The sequence below is a fragment of the Heterocephalus glaber genome, unplaced genomic scaffold (assembly GCF_053883595.1).
Source record: "Heterocephalus glaber isolate CG9 unplaced genomic scaffold, H.glaber_assembly_v1.0 deba00000122, whole genome shotgun sequence".
NCBI lineage: Eukaryota > Metazoa > Chordata > Mammalia > Rodentia > Bathyergidae > Heterocephalus > Heterocephalus glaber.
The window spans coordinates 897,061-921,733 of record NW_028258138.1 but is presented as its reverse complement, the minus strand read 5'-3'; the positions used below and the strand labels follow the sequence as shown (position 1 = coordinate 921,733).

Sequence of the window (24,673 nt, the reverse complement as noted above, 5' to 3'; positions counted from 1 at the left end):
ACCTGAGGCAGGGTAGGGGCATAGAATCGGCTGTGCCACCTGCCTGCTTGGCAGGTCCTGTCCACAAGAGGTCCAGAGATAATTGGGGGAGGCAGTGCAGGACATAGAAACTGCTCCATTGCCCTTGGTGGGGCGGGGCCAGGACTGTGTGGTAGGGAGAGGGTGCTACCCAGACCTGGCCTGAGCTGGGGCAGCTCCTGGGCCCAGGGTGACAACTGCAGAGTGGAGGTTCCCCAGATCTTCCAATTGATGGTGTATCCCTCATTACTTGCATTCTTGAACCCTCACCTCAAAACACTAACGGTCTTTCTTGTAAGCCACTAAACACACACACATTTATTTTAAAGTCCAATATGCAGGAAGGCAGTGTAATCACTAAACAACAGCATGTGTGGTTCACTGGGAAACCGGGGGCCCAAGTGAATAAGGCTTAGAATGGCTCCGTCTCACAACAGAAATCTGCTGAGCAGTACTGTGTGTTCAAATCCATCTCTATGGACAGTAGAGATGATTATGTCAGCTGGAGTTTAAGGTGACTCTTAAAAAAAAAAAGCAGTAGGCAGGCACAGTGGCACATACCTGTGACCTCAGCATTCTGGAAGGCTGAAGCAGAATCTAGCCTGGGAAACTTCGAGAGACCCTGTCTCAAAATAAAAAAAAAAGTCTGAGAATGAAGCTCAGTGAAGGCATTGGATTCAACCTCTAGTTCCACAGAAAAGGAAGAAAGCGGCAAATGAAGGTAATTTAAAGGTAAGTCAATTTAAAAGTCTCTTCCTGGGGCCAGGGATTCACTTCAGTGGCACTGCGCCTGCCTCACATGCGCAAGGTCATGAGTTTGATCCCCAGTACCCAAAAAAAAGTCCCTCACAACCAAGCACGTCCCCGGCACCTGTGTCCACATGCAGCTCAGCTGGCTGGGTCTCCTCTCGGGGACCTGGAGACGGGCATCCCCTGCCAGGCTCTTCCGACCTCCAGTGAGGTTAGAGGGAGGCTGGTCACGGTGGGAGGCTCAGGACCAAACCACAGTCATTCTAAGTTTAGTCTTCATGTCCTGGGGCGATGCAGAGGAGGGAGGAATTTAGCTGAGTCTGTGCGAGAATCTTTTTAAAATAAAAGGAAAGTCCGAGTGACCCATCCCACATTGCTGCCTTCATGGGGAATGTGTGGGTGTGGTTTTCTTTTCTCCTATTTATAAGAAATATTAAGGACCTTCCATATGAAGGAGGCAGGAGCAGAGAGGCTCTGCTTGCAGGGGATGGGGCAGGGTGCAGAACATGCTGCCTCCAGCTGGTGTCCACTGAGCACAGTGAAGCAATTGCAAGGATTCCAGTCCTCCTGCACCACCCACATGTTGCAGACCCCATCCATAGCTGATGCAGGGGCTGCTTACAGCCAGGACTCTGTCTTTCAGGGCTCAGAGCCATCTGCTCCCATGCACAATGGTGTGAATTTAAGTTACTGATGCTGGGATAACTTGGTGTCCAGGACAAATGTCCCCGCCGGTCACTCACCTGCAGAGCTGCCTGCAGAGAGAAGAGCAGGGGCCAGCCACAGTCCTTGTGCTCATCCCTGCTTCCAGCTGTGGGCAGGGGGCCTGGGAGGGTGGCCTGGACCAGGTTCCTGGGGAAGGAGAAGCCACCCAGAAGGAACTGCAGAACCAGGTCCGGGGGAGCTCCGGCGTCTCTGAGAAAAGTATGAGAGAACTCAGGCTCCCCACTGTTTCCCAGAGTCCCCAGACACCCATCCACGCATACCATCTCCCTGCAGCATGTCTAGCTGCCTTCGTCACCTCTGTGGCAGCAGGGCTGGCCCACAGTGCTAAGGTGTCACAGTGCTAAGGACCTGGCAAGTGACACAGCTCATGGCCACTGACTGGCTAGGAGCAGCAATGGCAGAGGGCATGGGAGGACCCCTAACTTCCCTGCCCAACAAAGCACAATCGCATGAACAGTGAAGGAGTGAGTCCGGTGGGTTGGTTACAGTTCTTTCATGGTGGTACTGGGGCTCAAACCCACAGCTCTGCCTGTCAGGCAAGCGCTCTGCCACTGAGAAACACCCCCTCCCCAGGGCCCCTCCCCTTTTCTATTTTGAGACGGGGTCTCACTAAGTTGCCCACGCTGACCTCAAACTCTTGATCCTCCTGCCTCAGCCCCCGGAGCTGATGTGCACCACCACTCCTGGCTGTGATGGATATAATTCTGATGTCAAAAGGGAGGAGAGTGAAGTCCAGAGCACTTTGTTTTGTTTTGTGTTTTCCTTTGTTTTCACCAGAGCAGCTGCGCAGGCCCTGGCCTCTTGCCTCCTGATCTTCTCTGGGTTCTGCTTGCTCTCAGAATCTTGGGGCCCCACAGGCCCGGCCCCACCTACCCCAAGTATTTGATAGGTCAGGTGACAGACCGGATAGTGGGTGGTGGAAGCGGCAGCCAGGCAGCTGGGGAGCAGTCCTCCTGCAGCCCTTCTGGGGTGTGCGGAAGGCTTCAGGAGCAACGTGGATTGTGGGCAGGATTTAGTGTGCCTGCTCCCCACATCCCGGCTCACCACGAGGTAAAAGTGTGCTCCTGTGCCGTGGGCTGAGCTCGAGGGTACAGCCAGGTGAGCCGTAGAGGTGGAGGTGGACCGGCCTACAGCCTGGGTCAGCAGGGCTGCACGTGCACTCACACTCAGCTCTGGCTCCTTGCACGGTACCTGCTGTCCAGGCACAGAGGCCCTGCAGCTGGTAGAGCAGTGCTGTGTGGCAGGACTGAGGGCCACGTGACAGGGCTGAACTCTGCAAGGGCAAGGGGGTGGGGGAGTCCTTCATGTCGCAGGGGATTTGACATTAATTACCACCGTGACTGCTTTCTGTGTGTAACTATTTCACTTTTAGCCATCTAATATGGAGCTAAAGACGGCTCCCGCCCCCTCCTTCCAGATGTCCCAGCCTGTGAATACGTGGCCGCCTCCCAGCTCTCTGGTGGCAGGGATGTGTGTGACAGTCAGGAAGGCCAAGTGCTTGGAGACCTCCTAGGGCTTGGTCTGACATCACTCGAAGCAGCTGATAATTATCCGACTCCTTCCCTCTCCACTCTCCACACCCCCAATAAGCACCCTGCAGTTATTTATAAACGTGGGCCCCTGGGTGCACCACTCCAGGAGGACGGTGCTGAGAGTGCTGTCCGTGTTAATGCAGCACAAGGAGGGAGTGGGGTCTCAGCAAGGGGAGGGTGGTGGGTCCCGGGGCCCCCAGCAGCTGAGGCCTGGCCCAGGGGCTACTGCCCCGTTCTGTTCCCTGCCTGCAGACCTGCTTGGATGGGTAACACGCCAACTAGCCCCATTGTCTTGTTTGTCGAGTGGAGCCAAGAGATGAGCTGCTCTTTTCCTTCCCAGAGTTGGCAGGAACTGGAAATAATTGAAAGTTGTTAGGGGCCCCACACACTGCCCTGAAAACACTATCATTACTCTCCTAATGACTAACTGTCTTCCAGGAGGAAACGCAGGCAGCTGAGAGACCACAGCCTCCTGGGGAGGCAAGGGGGGGCGGCTGGCAGCTTGCAGTCTAGGGGCAGGAGGGCCTGCCCAGCCCCAGACTCCAGAGCCACGTCTCAGGGTCCCTGAAGCCTGCTGCCCAGAGTTCAGGAGGGCCCGGAGCAGGGCCACGCTGTCCACGTGTGTGGGAGGGTCCGCCACTCCCCAGCAAGGCCCTGGGCCTTTGTGGCAGGCCATCTTCCAGCATGGCAATCCTCCACCAGGCCTCCTCTCCTCCTGCCCCCTCCTCCCCAAGCACAGACTCAGCCTTGAGGCTCCTGCTGGAGCCCTGCTTGCTGCTATCCAGATGCCCTGGAGGGGAGCCCACAGCCCTGGCCTCTGCCCCTTCTCTGCAAAGACTCATGACTTGGCTGCTGCTGGGACCCCCAGCCTCTGGGGAAGAGCTCCTCGATATGCCTTCTCACCCACCCAGGCTCTTCTTTTCTAAGGTTGTCTTTGGATTACACAGGTGACATTTGAAGTCCCATGTAAATGCACCCCTCCTGACCCATCCCAGTGGCTGCCACCTGGTCTATGTGTAGTCTGAAACTTTCTCCCTGTCAGTGGATGCCAGGGGCATTTGTCCCTGAGGCCTGCCTACCTTTAGGGGTGCCCATGCACCTCATGGGGATGATGAAGTGGCTCCAGGCCTCCAGGGACCTTCGAGTCTCCACAAAAGTGGGCAGGCTTCCAGGAGTCCACTTAGGCCTCCAGAGGGGAGGGAGTGGAGTGTGGGTCCCTCTGCCCAAAAGGTACATGACTGTTGCTGGGTTATGGTCCCGAAACGAACTCCTGGTGAGTGTGAAGAATCTGGGTTCTCAGGGCTGGGTAAGAGATGTGTGGGCTCAACCTGAATCCCACCTGCAGCCTGCCTCTGCACCCCATTCACCTGGATGCAAAGGAGCGGGGTTAGCAAGGTGGCTTTCACTGGATCCCCGCAGAGGTGCCTAATCCGCCTCTTGCCAGGTCTACGGGAACCCTGCAAATCAGGTCTCCTTGCCCCATCTGTGGAAGACTCATCCACAAGACTATTCTGACATACCTGGTGGCCAGGTTGACCCCTTGTTCAAGGCCTTAGGAAACGAGCAAAGTTGACCCTTGGCTCCAGGGCCAAAGCACCATAAGGACGGGACACAGGGCTCTTACTGCTGCCGAGGATGTGACCTGGTTCACCGCCTTTGGTGCTGTGCTTTTAGCCTTACTGATAACGGGATACAATCAGAGATTGGAGAGCTGGATGAAAACCGAAATAAGCCGAAATAAAAGCAAAGCAAAGGACATCGCAGGAAGGGAGACAAAGGATAATGAAACAGAAACAACCAGACATTCTGTTCCCAGAGGACATCTTCGGCAGCAGGTCTGCGCCTGGGATCGCCACTGTCCCCGAGTCACCTGAGGACAGGTGTGCCGGCCCAGAATCTGGGGCCCCGATTCACGGGCAGGGCGGGGTGCGTGTGGGGTCCGCGGGAGCTGGGAGGGTCTCCTCGCCCCGCCCCGCTCCGGGACCGCCCCTTCCAGGCCAACCCCTCCCCTTCTGCCTCGCCCCGAGTGGCGGCCCCGCCCCGCCCCCTAGTTTCCCCCGCCCTAAGTGGCTAGCCCACACTGCCCCGCCCTTCTCGGCCAGAGACCCGCCCCCTTCCCCGCCCCTTCGCTTACGGCCTCGCCTCTCTCCCTGCCCCACCCCCGTTCTGGCCCCGTCCCGGTGGGTGACTGTAGCGCGGGACGCCCCGCCTCCTACTTCCCTAGTGTGGGGCCCTACCCCGGCCGCCGAGGGGCCCGATCCCCCCAGGGCCCGCCTCCGCCCCTCGAAGCTAATTGGCTTCCTCCTGGATAACTTTCCGGGATCGGATTGGCCCGCGGTGCCCGCTTTCGCGGGCCCTGCCCTTGGGCGGGGGCGGGGCTGGTGGCTGCGGCTGGCTCTTGATTGGCCAGTGGCGCGGAGGGGGCGGGTCGCGCCGCGCGCAGCGCTCCGGCCGGAGCGCGCGGCTCCGCTCTCGTTGCCTCAGCCCTCAGACGCGATCTCCGCGGCTCGGTCGTCTCAGCCTTGCGCCGCGCCCGCCCCGCCAGGCAGTCGTCGCGGCCCGCAGGCTCGCCGCCCGCCACGGGCCAGGTGAATGCGTGTCGCGGGCCGGGGCCGGGGTCCAGCGCGCCGCGTCGCCCTTGCGTGCGGGCACAGCGAGCCCTCGCGAGCGGCGGAGGGACCCGCGGCCCGGGAAACTTCGCCCGGCCCGGAGGGCGGGTGCGGCGCGCCGCGGGCCCCTGAGCTGGCGGTCCCGGCCGGGTGGAGCCTCTGGGACCGGAGCGGAGCCGCGGGCCTGGGCTCGGGCGGGCACAGACCCCTCCCGCTGCCGCCTCCCTCCGGGCCGGGCGCCCGCCTGGTTTCCGTCCTCACAAGCGCTCCGCTCGCGCCAGTGCGGTTAGGGAAACTGTTAGACGCTCTTTGGGCCGGCAGTGCGTTCTGCTTTCCTACTTCGCAGTACGTTACTTGGGTGGGGAATCCGAAAGTTAATGAAGTTGGGTCCTCGGACTGGCTGTGGCCCCAGCTTCCTCGGTGCACTGTGGCCGCAGGGTCTCGCGAGCCCTGCGCGTCAGCCACGAGGACCGTTGTGTGTGGCGCACCGAGCGGACCCAGGCGGCGGCTCCTCGGTGTGCAGACTCCCGTTCCAGGCCGATCTTCCGGACAGGCCAGCGCCCCTCTTGCTGAACTTGGCGACTGGGGCTAAGCGTTGTCCCGTTTTCTTATCTGGACATCTTCAGAGCCGGGTCTCAAAGGGAGTGTGTAGGGTGCTTCCCCACGGAGGAGGACGGCCTCCCTGTCCCGTCCTCTCGGAGCCCAGAGAGGAGGGTTTGCAGAACGGTTCACTCTGGAGGAACCTTGGATCTCAGAGGGGTTGGAGAGTTCTGGGTGGTGTCGTCAGATTGGAGAGGCGTCAGCAAGCAGGGGCCTCAGATCCAAGCGCAGATGCTGACCAGCTGAGGTCTTCTGCTTCATAAAGTGTTGTTGTTTGTGTGTAGATGTTTTTGTTCAAACAGTGAAGGTCTTAGATTTATATTACTTCATTATTTCTTAGTTAATAGTCAGTATTATAAGGTTTTGAAAAAGGTTTGTAGTAGATGAGTCTTTATAGTTGAAAAAGTGACCACACTGTCTAAAATTCTGAGCTGAGTTTTTTTAGTTGTTTATGAGAAAACATTCAAAACATGGGTGCATCTTAGCTCTTTTAAAAAAGTGTTCCTTTTCCTTGTTGGAGAGAGCCTGAGAGCATGCTGCATTTGTAAATTTGAAGTCTCACGGGGTCCATGGTACAGTAAGCCACCCAAGGGTGGGTGCTGTGTTGTTGTTCTTGGATGTGCAGCCCTGTGTCAGTGGCAAGTCCTTTCAGTTTGCTCAGAAATCTTAGGGCTTACTATAAAGGTGATCACTGAAGCAGATTTTGGTAGATGGAAGTTGTTCATCCCCTTGGTGAAGAAAGCTGGTGGTTTGGAGCATGACAAAGAAGAACATTTTGTGCGGGTGTTGGACTTGCCCTGTCTTACACAACGTGAACACTCTAGGTTTTGGGCAGCTGGAGTGTCAGCTTCCAGCCTGACCAAGGAGTCTGACAGGCAGCCATGGCCCACTGTCCATGGTGCTGAATCCTCACCCTCCATTTCTCTGTGTGTAGGGGATGTTTTTTCTCCTTTCAAACTTCCTTTCCAGTGTAAAAGTGGTTTTTGGAGTATGCTTTAAAATTAATCTCAGAACTCACATTTTAAAAGTTCAATCTCAATGGAAACACCCAAACCAGATCACTAGTATAAAAGGGGCGGGGAGGGCAGATAATTGTGCGGACTCAGCATTTACTTTCTTCCATTTAGTCTTTCTACGCTCCAGGTGGGAGTTTTCTTGCTAGAGTATGAACATCAGGTAGCAAAGCACTAACACTAAATGAAACTGTTTTCTTTATAACTATCCTCTAACAGAAACAACTCTTTATTACAATATGTACGTATATCTATATTCAAGGGCAGTTTGTCTCTAAACAGTGCCAGTCATAGCATCCGCACACCTCCCAGCCTTTCCAGGAGAGGGGCTGAGTGTGTGTGGTGGGCTGTTGGTGGTTGCCATGCATTCTCTTTCGTTTAATTTTGAAGTCTGTAAATCATCCTAGATAAATCCTTTATTTTCCTTGAGGTTAATTTTGTCAGTTATTCTAGAATTGCCTCACAGGGTAGCAATACAGTATAGTGCTGCGTGTCACTCGTGGTACAGAGATTCTTCTACATGACAGTAAACTGTGCAGCAAACTAAGCTGTGGATTGTTGAGGTGGTTTGGTATGATCATTTGAACTAGATCTGAGGGCACCTTGGGGAAGCCTTTCTCTGCTTCATCCAGTTCCAGGAGTACTCTCTGAGTGCCTGCTCTTTGCCAGGCCTGGACTATGATCTGGTACCTTCAGGAAGTGAGACAAAATTCTTGTCATTGAAGGGCTCCCCAGTTCAGACAGGAAGGAGATGTAAACAGATGGTTACAGGGGACCATGCAGTGCTGCAGTTGGGATACACAGAAAGACTGGTGAGTGTGTTGAGAGGGATTCATTAGACTGGGAATCAGAGAAAGCTTCAGAGAGGAGGTAGTGTTGGGTTGAGCTCTAGAGGATGAGTTAAAATATTTTGGCACAGAAATAAACTGGTATAAACTGACTAGAAAAAGAGGAGAAGATTGGTGTGACCAGAGAACAGAGTGTGTGCAGTCTGGAGGCTGAGGTGTGTGGGGGGCATTGTGAAGGAGTTGGGACCCTGATGGGATGTAGTGGGAGAAGAGCAGAGGTTGTGTGGTAGGTTGGGTAACAGCTTTCCAGCACTGTCCCACTTCCTAATTCGCAGAACTCGTGATGTGTTAGGTTACTCAGCAAGATGAGTTAAGATTGTTGTAGGTATAGTGCTACTCATGAGCTGATTTTAAAATAGGGAGATGATCCTAGATTACCTAGGTAGGCACAAAGTAATTACAAGGATCCTCAAATGGAGGAGGGAGGCAGAAAAGCCAGGGTCAGAGTGATCTGAGGTGAGGATTCTAGCCACCATTTCTGGCTTCAAAGATGGAAGAGGGTTGTGAGCTAAGAAACACGGGCAGCCTTGGAAAAAGATGAGAAAATGGATCCCCTAGCACCTCCAGAGAGGAGCTCATTCACTGATTCTCAATTGGGAGACCCAGGCCTGACTTTGACCTCCAGAACTGTAAGAGAATAGATGTTAATTGTGTTAAACTACTAAATTTTGTTTTGTTTTGTTTTGTTTTTGTTACTGGGGATCGAACTTGGGTCCTTGTGCTTGCGCAGCAGGCGGTGAAACCACTGAACTAAATTCCTGGCCTAAACTACTAAATTTGAGGATGTTGGTTGTGACAGCAATAGGAAACTGATACAAGTTGGTTCTGTGCTCCATGAAGTCTGAGCTGGTAAGTTCAAAGGAGGAAAAGAGATGATTAGAAGATAAAATGGTACACTGCTGTTTGGTGGCACTTGCTCAGGTAAATATGGTTCTGATTTCCAGTTTCACCTGCTGGACAAGACTGGCATCTGATGTTGTTCTATCTGACTCCCACTTCCAGCTTCCCCCTGGCAGTGCTCAGCCTCCCCCACTGATTGCCATGGTACATTGACTCACCTTTCCTCTGTGCTGGCCGGGTGGGACAGAGCCAGGTATGAACTCCTGGGATTGTGAGGTCACAGCCTCACTGCTGTAGTCAAATTCTTCACATGCTCACCAATCCTTTTTGTCTTTAGGTGTTATAATTTTCATCAATCCTGTAGGTATGAAATATCTCACTTTTAATTTGCATTTCCTTGATTACTAGTGTGTTTGAGGATTTTTCTTCCATTTTTTTGTCTACTTGGGTTTCCTCTCCTATAATCTTATATTGTAATCTTTTTTTTAATTAAAAAAATTTTTTTTCTTATATTGTAATGTTATATTGTTTTCCATTGGTTGTTTGGGTTGTACTTTTTATAGCTTTTTTAGAAGTTTTTATATATTCTGGATTCTATTTTTGTGTCTTATTCTTTATCCTTTTGAAAATGCTGTTTTGATGAACAGATGTTAATTTTACTGTAGTCAGATTTATCAAACTTTTCCTTATGGTTTGTGGTTATTGAGTCTAATTTGAGAAATCTTGTGTTCCTTCAAGGACATGAGATATCCTCATCTTAAAAAAGTTTATTATATTCTACCTAGAACTTCTTTTTTTAATGAGGTATGAGGTAGAGATCCATTTTAGAATTTTTCCCAATCCCTAATCAGCTGTGCCATTACCATTTATTGAGAACTGTCTTTTTCCTAGTGCTCTGCAATGCTGCATTTAGGGCTAAACAAATTTCACAAATGGTATAGGTCAGTTTCCTAAATCTCTGTGTACATAGTGATAATTTAATTTCTTTCTTCCTAGTCCTTATATCTTTTATTTATTTTTTGTCTTATTTACTCTACTTGGACCATTAGACAAAGTTGGATATTAGTTGGATAAGATTATTCTTGTATTGGTTTTCATTTAAAGGGACTTTCATAAAAGTTTTAATTGTGAACTTTGTTCTTGTGTTTTGGTAGATTTCTTTTATTAGGTTATGGATGCTCTCATCTACTAATAGTTTGATAAAACTTTTTTTTAAAAAATTTTATTTTATTGGTACATTTTAGGTATACAATATAATGACATTCATCATTGGAAATTTGCACCTTTACATAATCTCTCTTGGTTCTTCTTTTTTCCCCTTCCCCTGCCCTCCCTTTAACCCCTCCATCCCTCCCTATTTACAAAGATTTTGTTTCCATTTTTTTGATAAAACCTTTTTAAAAAACATAAATTTTGATTTTTATCAAATGTTTTCTATATTTATTTAGACAATTTTATGTTTTTCTTCTTTAAACTCTGACTGAGATGAAATATTTTAATCTTTTAATTTTGAGCTACCATGATTTCTTAGGGTAAACTCTACTTTATTATGATGTACTACATTAAACAGTGCTATCTGATCCAATATGTTAGTATTTCATTAGGACTGGCGTACATGTTTACAAGGGGAACATCACTGGCCAGTGATGATCTTTTCCTGTGTTTCCCTCATTCAGATTTGGTGTCAAGGTTGTCCTTCACCCTTTCTGTCATAGTTTTGAAAGGAAGGATATTTTGTCCTCTGGAAATTTGACAAATTACTTCTTAAATGGTTTGGGTCTGGATCCTTTTAGAGCATGGAGACTTTTGCATGAGCGGTTAATTGCTCTGGAAGCAGCTCTGCCCTATCTGCTTACATTTCACTAGCCAGAAAAAGCCATTCTTGCCATACTTGGTTTCCAATGGAGCAGGAAGGGGGAATCTCCTGTGTTATGGAAGTAAGGAAAAGTGAACACTGGTAAATATTAGTAATATTCACTGCACTAGGAAGGCTAGTTGATATCGGTGCTGCAGAGTGAGCCAGAACATGTACTGTGTTGCTTTCTGGTCCATAGGTTTTTCAAGTATGTTGATCATCATGGGACCTAGTGGAATGTGAAGCTAGATATCACGTGTATACCTGTTGTGAGCAAACCGTCTAGTTTAGTCAGCTTTGCATCACTATAACAACATATCAACACAAGCTACTTACAAAAGTAAAGAGAGGTTTATTTTGTCTCAGCGTTTTGGAGGTTCAGGTCCAAGATTGGATGATGTCCTTGTGTTTGGGCCTCTGGTGAGGGCAGCACATGGCAGAAGCATATTTTAGAGCTGGCAGTCAGCATCTTGAGCCAGGAAGCGGGTGGGGGGGAGATATCCTAGTTCTACGGTGACCTTTGGGGGCTAGGGGCCTCCCACTAGGCCCCATCTCTTCAAAGCCCACCTTAGGGGCCCAGCCTTTGCATATGGACCTTCGGAGCAACTCATGCAAATCATGGTCCTATCCCATGAACTCCCTCCAGAACTCATTTTTAGAATTCTGCCTCTCTGCCGCTTGTTATTTCAGAGGAAACATTTCCCTTTCTCTTTCCTTCTCATTGACTTATATCTTAACCTTCCTTCAAGGCCTCCTTATATTGCAATTCTTTGTTAATTCCAGTCCTTGTTGAATCTTCCTTTACTTCTTTCTACAGCACTGCCCTGTCTGTGCAGTGCAGAGAGTGAGTGGTCAGTTGACCCAAGCCCAAGCCTCCTTTCTTGGCCTGGACATTGCTCTGAGCATCTGGGTATAGTGGACAGCTCTGTTAAGGTGGTCCCCTCGCGACCTCTGTCTGCTAATATTCATGGCCCTGAGGAACTCCTCTCCCCAAGGGTGGGTGGAACCTGTGACTTCTCCTCACACACAGGATGTGCCACTTCCATGATTGTATTGTGCTGTATAAAATCCTGTCTTGCTGGGGACTTGGTTGAAGAGTTTGTTGGCTTCATGAAGTAAGTGGCAGTGGTGGGGAAGCATATGTGCTTAGAGCTTGGGTGACCTGAGCGAGCTGAGGGCGGACTCCCAGGATAGCGGGCAGGAATCAGAGGGCTCAGTTCTACAGCACAAGGAAACTAACGTTGCCAGTCATCTACGCAGATTCTCCCTGGGCTCAGCCTTTGGGTGAGAGCACAGCCTGGCTGGCATCTTGACTGCAGCCTGGTGGGACCCTGAGCAGGGGACCAGTTAAGCTGCTTGGGCTTTTGCTTCACAGATTGGTAGTCATACATTGTTTAAGCTGCTGAATTTGTGATAGCTTGTTATACAGCAGAAGGAAACGAATGTGTAGGCGTGTGAGGTGGCACATATGTGTAATCTCAATACTCTGGGAAGCTGAGGCAGGAGGATCCCACTTTTGAACCCAGCCTGGGCAACTTTGTGAGACCCTGTCTCAAAATAAAAAAATTGAAAAAGGATTGTGGATGTAGCTAAGTGTGAAGGACCAGGGTTCAGTCCCCAGTTTTAAAAAAAAGAAGACAAAACTAGTGTGATGTAGATCTTCACTGATCTCCTAGTTACCTTGCTGAAGTAGATCTGGATTGGTGAAGAATTTCAAATTCTCTGATTATTTGAAGTAATGAGTTTAAACGTTTTCTATTTATTTTATTTTTGTGATACTGGGGATTGAACCCAGGGTCTTTATACGGAGCTACATTCCTGTCCCTTTATTATTTTATATTTTGAGGCAGGGTCTCACTGAATGGCCAAGTTGCCCAGGCTAGGCTTGAATTTGTGATCTTCCTGCCCCAGCCTGCCAGAGTGCTGGCATTACAGGTGTGTGCCACCATGGCATCCTTTTCTACTTATTCAAGTAATACAGATACTTTGTGTAGAAAAATTGGAGCAAACAGAAAAGTATAAAGAAGACAAACATCACTTAAAATCTTAGCACTGAAGGCTAATTTTTTTCTTATGTATATGCATGATAAGCATATCCTAAAGTTGATATTCATTCTGAATATATTTTATAAACAAATTTTTTTCCTTTGAGCTGAGAATATAGCTCAGTAATAGGGCACAGATTCAGTAGGCCTTCAGTTCAATCACCAGCACCAAAATTAATGGAAATTAAAAAATTTTAATTACTTTTGCTAGATCATGAGCACATTCTTCCGTCATAGTTCAGTCTTCTGAAATATGATTTTGAGTGAGTTTATACTATCCCAATGGGTATCCCAATTTATTGAACCATTTCCTTATAGACAGACGTTTCTATTACTTTAAAATATTTACCATCATGAATAACACTTTGGTATGTATTCTGTACAAAAATCATTGTGTGGATTGTTAGCTGCTTCTGAATGATAAATTTCTAAAGGCAGAACAGTTAGCCCAAACTTGCAAATATTCTTAAGCCCTTTGATACATAACTATCTAGCTTCCAACATTTCTAAGCAGTATTACAAAACTTAGATGTCTGTTTTAGTAACTCACCAGGTTGGGGTAGGACAGAACTATTGATTTTTGAGCATTTAAGTTCCTGTTGTCTTAACCCCGTTTGCAGAGTGCTCTTAAATTATTCATTAAAGTGCAATATGGCATCTATTTATAGACATCCTTGTGTATGAGATCGCTCCCTTAATGTTTGGGGAAAAGCTTACAGATTGCTGTTATCACATCTCCACCTTTGTAAATCTTTTTCTGCTCTCTACTCTTTCTTTGTTCTCAGTCAACTAAACAGAGTCCTAGAGACCCAGAACGCCTTGTGGCCTGGCGGTACGCAGATAGAGTAGCTGTCTGAGGTACTCCTCTTTTCTTCTTGCCATTTTTTTTTTTCTTCTTGCCATTTTTAACTAGGTGACGTTATGAAAGATGAGAATATTATTAATTCAAAAACATTTTCCTTATCCTAATGTAGTGGGTGTTTATTTTGAAAATTTCTAAAATAACAATTAGTATCAAAAGCAGAATAAAGTCTTGATAATCCTACCACCCACTGATGACCACTGTAGAAATATAACTTAGTTGTGCTGGCCCTTTTTTTTTGGCCCTTCTTATGGTGGATGGCTGGATTCTGATGACCAGTATTTTGTTTGCATCTACCTCTGTTAGTGAAATTGACTCATAATTTTCCTTTTTTGTAGCTTTTCTCTTTCTTTTTTTTTGGTACTGGGGATCGAACTTGGATCCTTGTGCTTGTGAGGCAGGCGGTGGAACCACTGAGCTAAATCCCTGGCCCTGTAGCTTTTCTCTTTTTCTAGTATATGCACTTAAGGGGATGCATTTCCTTATAGATAATACTTCAACTGTATCATAGAATTTAACTTGAGGTATTTTCATTATTGTTTAATATATTTTCTAATTTCCATTACAGTTTTTCCTTTGATTCATATGTACTTTAGAAAAAACTTTAAAATTTCCAGATGTATGCATATTTTATCTTTTTTTTTTTTAGCACAGTTATGCATAGTTTCTTATTTTATTTTCTCTAGCTCAGGTCGCGCAAAGATCTTGCTTTTTATGATTTTAACCCTTTGAAATTTGCTGATATGATTTTCTCAGATGTTCCTGTGTACTTGAAAAGATTTAGATTCAAAGTACTATATATTCTGTTTGGCTAAGTTGCTAAGTTTATCACATATTTCTTTTCTTCCTAGTTTAAGTATTACTATATCTGTTATGAAGATAATTATACAATTTCATCATGATTATGGATTTATCTTATTTCTCCTTGTAGTTCTGTTAATTTTTATTTATCTGTTTTGAGACCATGCTGTTAGGGGTTGCGAATTTAAAATTGTGTGTCTTCCTGAGGAATTGAGTTGTTGATTAGTATGAGTGTCTCTAGTGTCTAGTAATGTGTCTTTGCCTTTATAGTCAGTGTGTTCATAGACCCAGACCAAATTTTTTAGACTCATATTTGCAAAATATCTTTGTTGTTCATTTTACTTTCAATCTTACTATAGTCTTATATTTTAGACATCTCCTTGCAACGGGAGACTATTAGATTTTTAAAAATCTAATTGACAGTTTTTGTCTTTTTGTTGGCACATGCAATTTGTTTACATTAAATGTGATTACTGACATATTTGAGTTTAAACCCACAGTCCTATTATGTGTTTCTCTTGTCTCCCATTTTCTGTTTTTTTTTTCTTTTCTTGCATTTTAAACTGACGTTATGATTTTAAAATGTCATTTCGTTTTCCATCCTCTCTATTCGATGGAAGCTTATGTTCTGTTTTTCTTTCCTTTAATGGTCGTTATGAAATTAGACAGTGTGTTATTAACTTACCCAGATAATGCAGCTGTCTCTGTACCCTCCCGAATGACGCAGGAGCCATGTTTCATAGTATTTGGGCCCTGCTCACCCTCTTGGTACACATGCGCTCGTTAGCTATGTGTTTGTTTTAATTTTATATTTTTAAAAAACTCCGTGAAATAGTGTGAAGTCTTATATTAACACTATTATGTTAACAGTGACTCTTTATTTCGGTTTGTTCACATTTTCATCCTTTCTTTGATCTTCCTTGCACTCCGGTATTTCTGACCTTTATTTTGAGATCGTTTCCCTTCTACACACAGAGGCTTCTTTATAAATCCCTTTATTGCAGGTCAGCTGGTGACATATACTCCATATTTTTTTCTAAAATCTCTCATTTCACCTTTTAAAAATTGTTTATTCATTAAATTTTTTGATTTAATTAACATACCATAAAATTCATTCTATATTAAAGTTTACAACTCAGTGGTTTTGACATATTTATAAGGTTGTGCTGTCATCATCACTACCTGATTCCAGAACATTTTCATCATCTTGAAAGGAAATGTTGTATACGTTAACAGTAACTCCTTGTTCTTTCTCTGTCCTTGGCAGCCATTAATCTACTTCTGTCTCTAAGAATTTTCCCACTCCATATGAATGGAATCATACAGTATGTATTTGGCTTCATTGACTTGACATAATGTTTTCAAGTTTCATCCATTTTGTAGTGTGTGTCAGTATTTAACTCCTTTGGTGTTTGAATAATATTCAATTGTATGGATACATGACATTTTGTTTATCTCCTCATCAGTAGGTGGACATTTGGATTGTTTCTGATTCTTTGACTATTATGAACAGTGAGCTATGAATGGTCATATATAAGTTTTTGCATGGATATGTGTTTTCAGTTCTCTTGGGATTATACTATGTAGTAGAATTGCTAGGTCATACAGTAACTTAACTTTCTGATTAATTACCAAAGTATTTTCTAAAGATACTGAGTCATTTTACATTCCTACCAGCAGTGTATGAGAGTTCCACTTTTCCCACATCCTCTTCAACACTTCTTTCTCTAGTCTTTTTTTTTTTTTTTTTTGGTGTGGTGCTTGGGTTTGAACTCAGGGCCTCACTCAACGTGAGGCAAGTGGTCTGCCTCTGAGCTTCAGCCCCAATCCCTGTCCAACACTTATTTTCCAGTTTTTTGATTATAGACATCCTAATAGGTGGATATTGTGGTATTCTGGTATTGATTAGCATTTTCCTAATGATGTTCAGCATCTTTTCATGTATTTCTTGGCCATTTGTATATCTTTTTTGGCATAAATGCCTATACAAAAATTTTTGTCCATTTTAAAATTGGATTATTTGACTTCTTATTCTTGAGTTGTACAAGTTCTTTGTATATTCTGTCTACTAGTCCCTTATCAGATATGTGGTTTGCAAATATTGCCCCTCCAACTGTGAGTAGTCTTTTCACTTTCCTGATAGTAGCCTTTGGTGCACAAAAGGTTTTAATTTTGTTGAAGTCCAGTTTATCCATTTTTTTCGTGTGTGCTTGTGCTTTAAGTATCATATGCAAGACAGTGTTGTTGGTGTGTAGCTCAGTGGTAGAATGCATACATGAAGTCCTGGTTCATTCCTCAGTTTTATAAGACAATGAAAAACAACAAAGATGACAACACTACTTAATTCAAAGCCACAGTGATTTATACATCGGTTTTATTCTGAGAGTTTTATAGTTCCTGCTCTTAAATTTAGGCCTTTGATGCATTTTGATTTTAGTTTTTGAGACAAAGTCTTAATATACTGCTCAGATTGGTCTTGAACTCATTCCCAAGTAGCTGTGATTACAGATGTGACCACCAAGTCCAATTGTTTTGAATTAATTTTCATGTATAGTATGAGGGAGGAGTTTAACTTCATTGCTGTGCGTGTGACTATCCTATTGTCCATTTGTGATAGTTTTTTAGTGAATTATTGATGATTTTTAATCCTTTAGATATAGTTTCTATTAGTTCTTTAAAAGTGTTTAAACTAGATTAATTTTTTTTTTTTGGTACCGGGATTGAACTCGGGTCCTTGCACTTGCGAGGCAGGTGGTGGAACCACTGAGTTAAATCCCCCGCCCCTAGATTACATTTTATGTCTCATAAATCTAACACTGAAGCTTCCTTGGGAAGTTTTTTTAATTGCTTTTTCTCTTTGTTTTGGCTGTACTTCCTTGTTTCTTTGTATGTATCACAGTGGTTTTGGGATTTTTTTTTTTAGCCAGAATCTCAATGTGTAGTTCATGCTGATCTTAAACTCACTATGTAGCTCAGGCTACAACTCCAGGCCATCCTCCTGCCTCAGCCTCCTGAGTGCTGAGATTACAGGGGTATGCCACCATGCCTGGCTGAAAACTATATTTTATTTTATTTTATTTTATTTTTTTGTATCGGGGATCAAACTCGGGTCCTTCCACTTGCGAAGCAGGCAGCGGAACCACTGAGCTAAATCCCGGCCCTGAAAACCATATTTTAGATAATGTAATGTATCAACTCTGGAAATCCAGTTCTCCTAAGTTTTTTGTTTGTTCAGTGACTTTCCTGAACTGTATTCTTGTCACACATCTCCACTGAAGTCTTCTCAGTTACCTCAGTGGTCAGCTAACGACTGGACAGAGCTTCCCTTAAATGCCTGGAACAGTGTGTCTTCCTGTCTGGGGAATTATGTATGTGTGAGGCTAATGTACAACTCGGCCTTTACCTTCACTTCCTGCTTGTGCGGTCTCAGACAGCTTAGGGCCAGTTCACTCAGCCTCATTGCTTTCCTGGGGACTCATACAACTGTGATCTCCATGTGTGCACATGGCTTCTTAGATTTCTAGGAATATATTAGTTTTTCAAATCTTATTCCTAGCCTTTTCCTTGTAAGCATTTGATTAATCTGTATTTGTTCAAACCTTTGTCCAGTGTTTCAGATAGTCCTACAATTAAACAATTGTCTCTGATCATTTTGATGGAAACCTTTGAGGAAAATACCTTTGTTTAGTTTTTGGGTACTGGCAATTAACCCAGGGCCTCACACATGCTAGTACCACCGAGCTACGTCTCAGCCCTTTACAGTGTTTTGAGACAGGATCTTGCTAAGTTGCCTAGGCTGGGCTCCAACTTGTGGTCTCCTGCCTCAGCCTCTTGAGCAGCTGGAATTACAGGCATGTGGCACTGTGATTGGGTTGAGGAAAATACTTTTTAAGCTGGGCCTGCTGGAGTCAGGCCGGGTGAAGATAGTCTTCAGGTGTAGCCTTTTGACTGTCAGATGACAGTCCTCTGGGATGAGGCTTTGAAGAGGCCCAGTGCGGCTCTGTTCTCTGCAGTGGCTTCTAGGCTGCTGATTTTCTTCTTCTTCTTTTTTTTTTGGTACTGGGGATCGAACTTGGGTCCTTGCACTTGCGCAGCAGGTGGCAAAACTACTGAGCTAAATCCCCAGCCCCAGGCTGCTGATTTTCAAGACTGCAGTGGAGTTGGGGTGGGGTGTGAAAAATGAGACTAAGTCAAGTAAAACACTAGAATTTTCTGTGGATATGCAACCATTTTTTCTTTAACCATTTTTTCTTTATACTGTTTTTGCATTGTCTTCTTTGTTCCTTTTGATATGCTGATTAAATATGTATTAGATGTCTTGCTAAATATTCTCATGCCCTTTCTTGTTTTCTCAGATTTTGGTCTCTCATATTTTACTTTGGACTTGGTTTCTAGTTCACCCATTATTTTGTCAGCAGCACCAATAGGCTTAAACACCCATCCATGATATTTCTTATTTTTCAGTTTTAGATTAAAAAATTAAAACTGCCTCTTTCTAAAACTTTAAATCTTTCTCTCTCTTTTTTTGTTTTTTGTTTTTTGGTACTGGGGATCAAACTCAGGACCTTGCACTTGCCAGGCAGGTGCTGAACCTCTGAGGTAAATCCCTGGCCCTAATCTCTTGTTTTTGAATCCATAGCAAGTATGTTTTTTCACCAAGCATATATAACATAACATTTACCACTTTAAGTGTATATTTTAAAATGTACAGCTCTGTAACATTAAGTATACTTGTATTGTTGTGCAGCCATTTATCTCTAGACCCTTCTCATTTTGCAAAGCTGAAACTCTGTACTCTGCACCCCTGGAAATCATCCTGCTTCCTGACTATTTGACTACTCTAAGACCTTCCTATAAGTGGAATCATATATGTCTTTTTGTGACTCTCTTATTTTACTTAGCATTATGTCTTCAAGGTTCATCCATGTTGAACCATGTGTCAGAATATCTTTCCTGTTTAAGACTGAGTGATATTCCATTGTATACATATAGCATATTTTGTTTACCCATTTACTCTTTGAGAGGCCCTTGGGTTACTTCTACCTTTTGTTGATGGTAAATAATGCTGCTATGAACATGGATGTACAAGTATCTGAGTCTCTCCTTTTACTTTATTTGTGTTTACACATACCCAGATGGAATTGCTGGATCATACGCTAATTCTTTGTACTTTTTTGAGGAGTCACCATATAGTTTTCATAGCAGCTGCACCATTTCACCTTCTCGCCAGCAATGCACAGGAGTTCCAGGTTTTGCCATATCCTTGCCAGCACCTTTTTTTTGAATTACTGATCATAATGGGTACAAGGTGATGTCTCATTGAGATTTTGACTTGCATTTCTTTAGTGATTAGTAACGTTGAACATCTTTTCATGTACTTATTGCCACTTAGGATATCTTTTGAGGCAAATGTTTATTCAGGTGTTTTTCTCATTTTAAAATTATATTGTCTGAATTTTTGTTGTTGAAAGGATAGTTTCTTTTTGATGGTCTATATCAGATAATTCCAACTTCTTGTGTCTTTGTGGCTGTTTTTGTTTTCTGTAATTCTATTTTTTCCTCATAGTGTCTAGTTTCTTTTAGTGTGCTAGACATTGTATTTACAGATTATTTTGAGGAGTGATTTGAGATCTAGGGTGATTATTATTTTTGGAGAGGTTTTACTCAGTACATTTAAGGTTCTTTAGTCTTAACCACTTACCAGTGCGATTATTTAAGTACAGGATGACCCACTGCACATTTTCCATTAATTTTTATAAGATAATATAACAGGAAATATAAAAACAACAATTTTATCAAATTTACTCAATATAAGAATTGACTGGATGAAAGACATCTGCCCTAGCAACCCTGGGGATACTCAGTATATAAACAAATGTGCTGCCTGAGTGATGCTCAGGGTACACTGTTAAGTGGTTAAAAGAGCCACCTTAATCCAGTAGTCCCGAGGCTAACCAGATGAGCAAACAGACCTGCCAACTCTGGAAGGACTGGCTTGCTTCTCAGGACTTTACCAGCTTTGCAGTTTAGCACTTCAAGGCTCCAGTACAAATCGAGGACGATTTCTTAACATCTGATTCCAAATCGGCGAGGGTGTGGGTGAGAGAGAAACCCTGTGATCTCATCTGCGTGGCCAGCTGAGCCCACTCTTCAGCTGAGGCATCTTCATTGGCCTATGCTACTCATAACACTTGCAGCTTCACTTTCTATTGGGGTGAAGACTGGGTGGCTTTTCCCATTAGGGGAGGCCCATGTTCCTGGATTGTTTCTAGATGCTTTTCTGTCTGCCTCAAGTTGCCCAGTGTTTGCCTAAGTTTGTCTCTTTCTGTGGTGTTCAGCTGAGCAAAATGGGCAACAGTTTCCTCAGTGGCTGGCCTTCCCTTTCTCCTCTCCCTGATTTGGAGGTTGGGTGTGTACATGGTATATCTTAGGGTGAGCTGAGTTTCACCAAATGCTTTGCAGTGTATAAAGTAGGTCTTTCTCATTACCAGCTCCCTGACAATGGTTTTTATTCTGGCATCACCCCTCTTCAAAGAATCCATTTCTGTATTAATTCATCTTTGTTGAAATATGTGTTTAATGATAGAGAATTTAAAAGAGGAAAGTTTCTGAACTAAACTCTTTCTTTGGAAATTGTTTGACCCATTTTCTATTTCTCTCTGCTTCTCCACTGCTGAAATGAAGCTGTACGTTTGTGGCAATTTTCTGGGCAGACATTAAAAAGACATGGTGCGGTAGTTCATCTTTTTATTTTTAACTGTGTTCATGTTGGAAAACCAGGCCTTTTCTGATCTCTTAGAATAAGAAAAAACAAGATACTTCACTTTGTGGGAAATATGGTGGAATGTAAATAAAATATGTAAAGTGGATGAAGGAAGCAGTTTTGAATCGCAGGTGCATTGATGTGGACAGCTCACAAGGGCAGCCCTGTCTACCTGCTGTGGCCTGGTGCCCAGCCCCTTTGCTTTGAGTCTGTTTCTGTCTTGAAGAAAGGTAGCACAAGTGCCTGGTCTGAGCTTCTCCTGGGGCCATTGTGGAAGTGAAATGAGATGACTGACGTACATGTTCAGTAGGAAAGCTCTCTAGGTAGAGAAGGCATTATTATTTTATCTTGAAGTACTTTTACAGGATGAATAATTTATTTGGTACACTAAGTTCATTCTCTGAGGCCAAGTGCTTCTACTCTCAGGCACCCAAGCTGACCTGGAAACTGACAACATTAGAAAGGGAAGAGGCCCTGTGATCTCACCTTGCTGTGGGTTTTACTGAGCTTGGTGCTGTGTCAGTCTCCTTTGTGTCATTATATTGAAATACCTTTAGCAATTGAATTATAAAGAGAAATGAGATTCATTTTGGCGATGGTTCTGGAGGTTATAGTTCATCCATCCTGTGGCTCCATGGTATCAGGCCTGTGGCAGGGGTGGCATATCATGGTTTATAGTTTGAGCCAGGAGACAGCGAGGGACTGAGAGACCTAGGCCCTGTGGTGCCCTGCAAGGGCCTTCTCTCAATGACTGACTCCTAAAGGTTTCACTGCCTCCCTGTGGTGCTCCCCTGGAGACCAAGCTATCAACACAGAGCTTTGAGGGACACTCTCGTATGGAAATCATAGCAGGTTCTTTTCCAGAGAGTTCTGAGCTCCATTCCTAGTTATCCCTAAGCAGATCATGAACAGTCCACAGTGGTGATACTTTGTAGAAAACAGTTTACAGTTACCTGTGGTATGACGGCTAATAATTATCCATAGAGTACTTAATATCTGTGACTGTTAATTTGAAATTTTCTGATTTCCATTATATTAGTCAGCTTTGCATTATTGTAATGAGGTACCTGACACAGGCTACCTATGAAGAAAAGGAGGGCCACATAGCTCACAGCTCTGAAGGTACAAGTGCATGGCACAGTGCAGGTGTGTGGTGAGGACCACCCCTTGGCTGCATCTCCTCGTAGCTCAGGTAGCAATGGCTGGAGCAAGCAGGTTCCACCTCAAGCAGTAAGCCAGAGAAGACGGAGGGAAAAGCTGCTCCTTTCATCATAGCCCTCTGGAGAGAAATCAAGGGTCCCACGTGACTGCCTTACATTCCCAGTGACCTGAAGACCTTCCACGAGGCCCAGCCTCTTAAATGTCCATCACCTCCCTGCACTGCCACTCTGGGGACCAAATTCCCACATGAGAACCTTTAGAGGATACAAAACTATTGTTCTAAACCATCGCTGCCATGTTTTTTTACTAATGTCTTTCATAATTTCTTTTGATTAAACACTCTGAATTGTCTGGACTTGATTAATTTTCTCATTAATTAAACATATCATAATGAAGCAGACTACTTTGCTTACTGAGAAATTGTTCATTTTGAGGTAGCCATGCTTCGCTAGGTCTGCTTGGGAAGTTGAAAGTTTTGATTTAATGGTCTTTTCAAAGGTGACCCGTGTTTCACCCATGTGACTAGAGTGGAGACCGATACTGACATAGGTGTAGTAGTTTGCTTGATAGGAGGGTGTTGGAGTGAGATGTGGGCTCTTGATTTCCACAGTTGTCTGGGACCCATGCTTGGGCTAGGCCTTGTCTCTACCACTTGAACTGGGCTGTGGCCCCAGACAGCATTCCCTCTTCCCCTGAAACATTTGGATTTCCACAGAGGCGTTTTGCTTTGGACATGCTCTACCTGGCACCCATCATGTGCTTCTGTTACTCTGAGTGTTACTGCATCTTTTGGACACAGCTTCTCCTGGCCTGATAGGGACGCCCTGGAGCTTGTGGTATATTCCTGCTGTCCAGTGCCTATGGCAAGCTCCTAACAGACATTTTCATCTGGAGAACAGACCATGAGTGAGGCAAGGCCCTGTGCCTGCAGGGCCCGCTGAGCAGAGTCTTTCTCTCGGACCTCTCTTCCTTCAGGTCCAGAAAAAAGTTCTTGAGAACAGCAGGATGTTTGTCGTCCAGGGAGCACACACTACGGTGAATCAGTCTCTTCCTCTTGGATGTCAGAGGGTGAGACCCTGGGCCAGGCCTCTCTGCCTGCTGTCCTTATTGAGGGATACATTTTGTTCGGTGCACGTGCACCTACAGGCACAAGGCTGCCACCAAGGGAACCCCCACAAGGCCTATTCTCTTACTTGTATCTCTCAGGCAAGGTGCAGATTGGAATACTGACCTGTGAGGGAGCTTACAAGTCACTACTGAACAGAGGATTAAGGTGCAACTCAGGATGGCAGTTATCTGATGAGTAGTCATAACTGCCTGGGTCAATGAGTGCTTGGGCTTGGGGCTGGGTTTGCTAGGGGTGCCGAAGTGCTGGTACACACAAAACTGGGACTCACCTTCTTACTGCCGTTACCAACACAGCCAGCCAGTAAAATTTCTTAGATCTGTGGACTCTCAGGATTCCTGGGAACAATTCAGAAAGCTTACAAGGTCAAAGGTGTTTTCATAATGGCCTTGTATTCTTTATCCATTATCCTGTGGCACTTTTCCTTGCTAACATTTGCATTGATGGTGTAATGTGGTAGCAGGGGCTTTAGCATAAACCAAGATTGGAATACCAAAATACTGGCAGTCACTAGTCTCTGCCACCTACCCACACCCAGAAGACCAGCACCATTTAAGGATGTCCTCGATGAAGCATTTGGAATTAATTATATTAACTTTTTGACCCTTGTGCTCTGCCACGGTTTGATGTGGTTTGTTCCCTAGTCCATGTGTTGGAGGCTTGGTTTCCAGTTTGTCAGTACAGAGGTGGGACATGTGGGAAGCAAAGCCTGGGAGAGGATCCTTGGGGCACTGGGATGTCCTCAGAAGGCACTCATAGGGTGGTTCCTGCATTCATTCCTGTGAGAGTGAACTGTTTGTTATAAGGGCCTTAACCATGACCCTGGAATCATGCCCTGGCACTGCTTGGCAGTATGACTTCTCACCCTGACATCACTCCTGCCATTGTGACACCATTGCTGTTACCTGTAAGCTGTCACCAGAGATAGACTGACAGGATTGGCCGATTTTGGACTTTTGCCCTCCAGAACTGCAAGCCAAACAGACCTCTTTTCTTTATAAAGTTACCCAGCTCCTGGTATTTTGTTGCAGTGATGAAAGACAAGTAAATATTGAGGAAATATTATGGAATTGGAATTTGTACAATGTACTTCTACAGATGGAAGCAGAAAAATTAAGTTTCTA

The 24,673-nt window shown here is 45.1% G+C and overlaps 1 protein-coding gene and 2 long non-coding RNA genes across 42 annotated transcripts in view; 1 reads left to right on the top strand and 2 right to left on the bottom strand.

Annotated features, from left to right (window-relative positions):
* Nucleotides 1-325: 325 nt before the first annotated feature.
* Nucleotides 326-1,685, bottom strand: LOC147830297 (uncharacterized). The gene is made up of 3 exons (XR_015451178.1): nt 1,512-1,685; nt 890-1,051; nt 326-640 (listed from the first exon to the last, which is right to left on the bottom strand). It is a non-coding gene; the product is annotated as an uncharacterized LOC147830297 (long non-coding RNA).
* Nucleotides 1,686-1,737: 52 nt separating this feature from the next.
* Nucleotides 1,738-4,939, bottom strand: LOC110348694 (uncharacterized). The gene is made up of 3 exons (XR_015451171.1): nt 4,547-4,939; nt 4,106-4,393; nt 1,738-3,378 (listed from the first exon to the last, which is right to left on the bottom strand). It is a non-coding gene; the product is annotated as an uncharacterized LOC110348694 (long non-coding RNA).
* Nucleotides 4,940-5,515: 576 nt separating this feature from the next.
* Pcbp3 (poly(rC) binding protein 3) overlaps nt 5,516-24,673 on the top strand; it is a 237,857-nt gene continuing 218,699 nt past the window's right edge. For all 40 annotated transcript variants that reach the window (XR_015451135.1, XM_021256416.2, XM_021256412.2 and 37 more), the window contains exon 1: nt 5,516-5,614. The gene's annotated coding sequence lies outside the window, so the exon portion shown is untranslated. The remainder of the gene's footprint in view (nt 5,615-24,673) is intronic.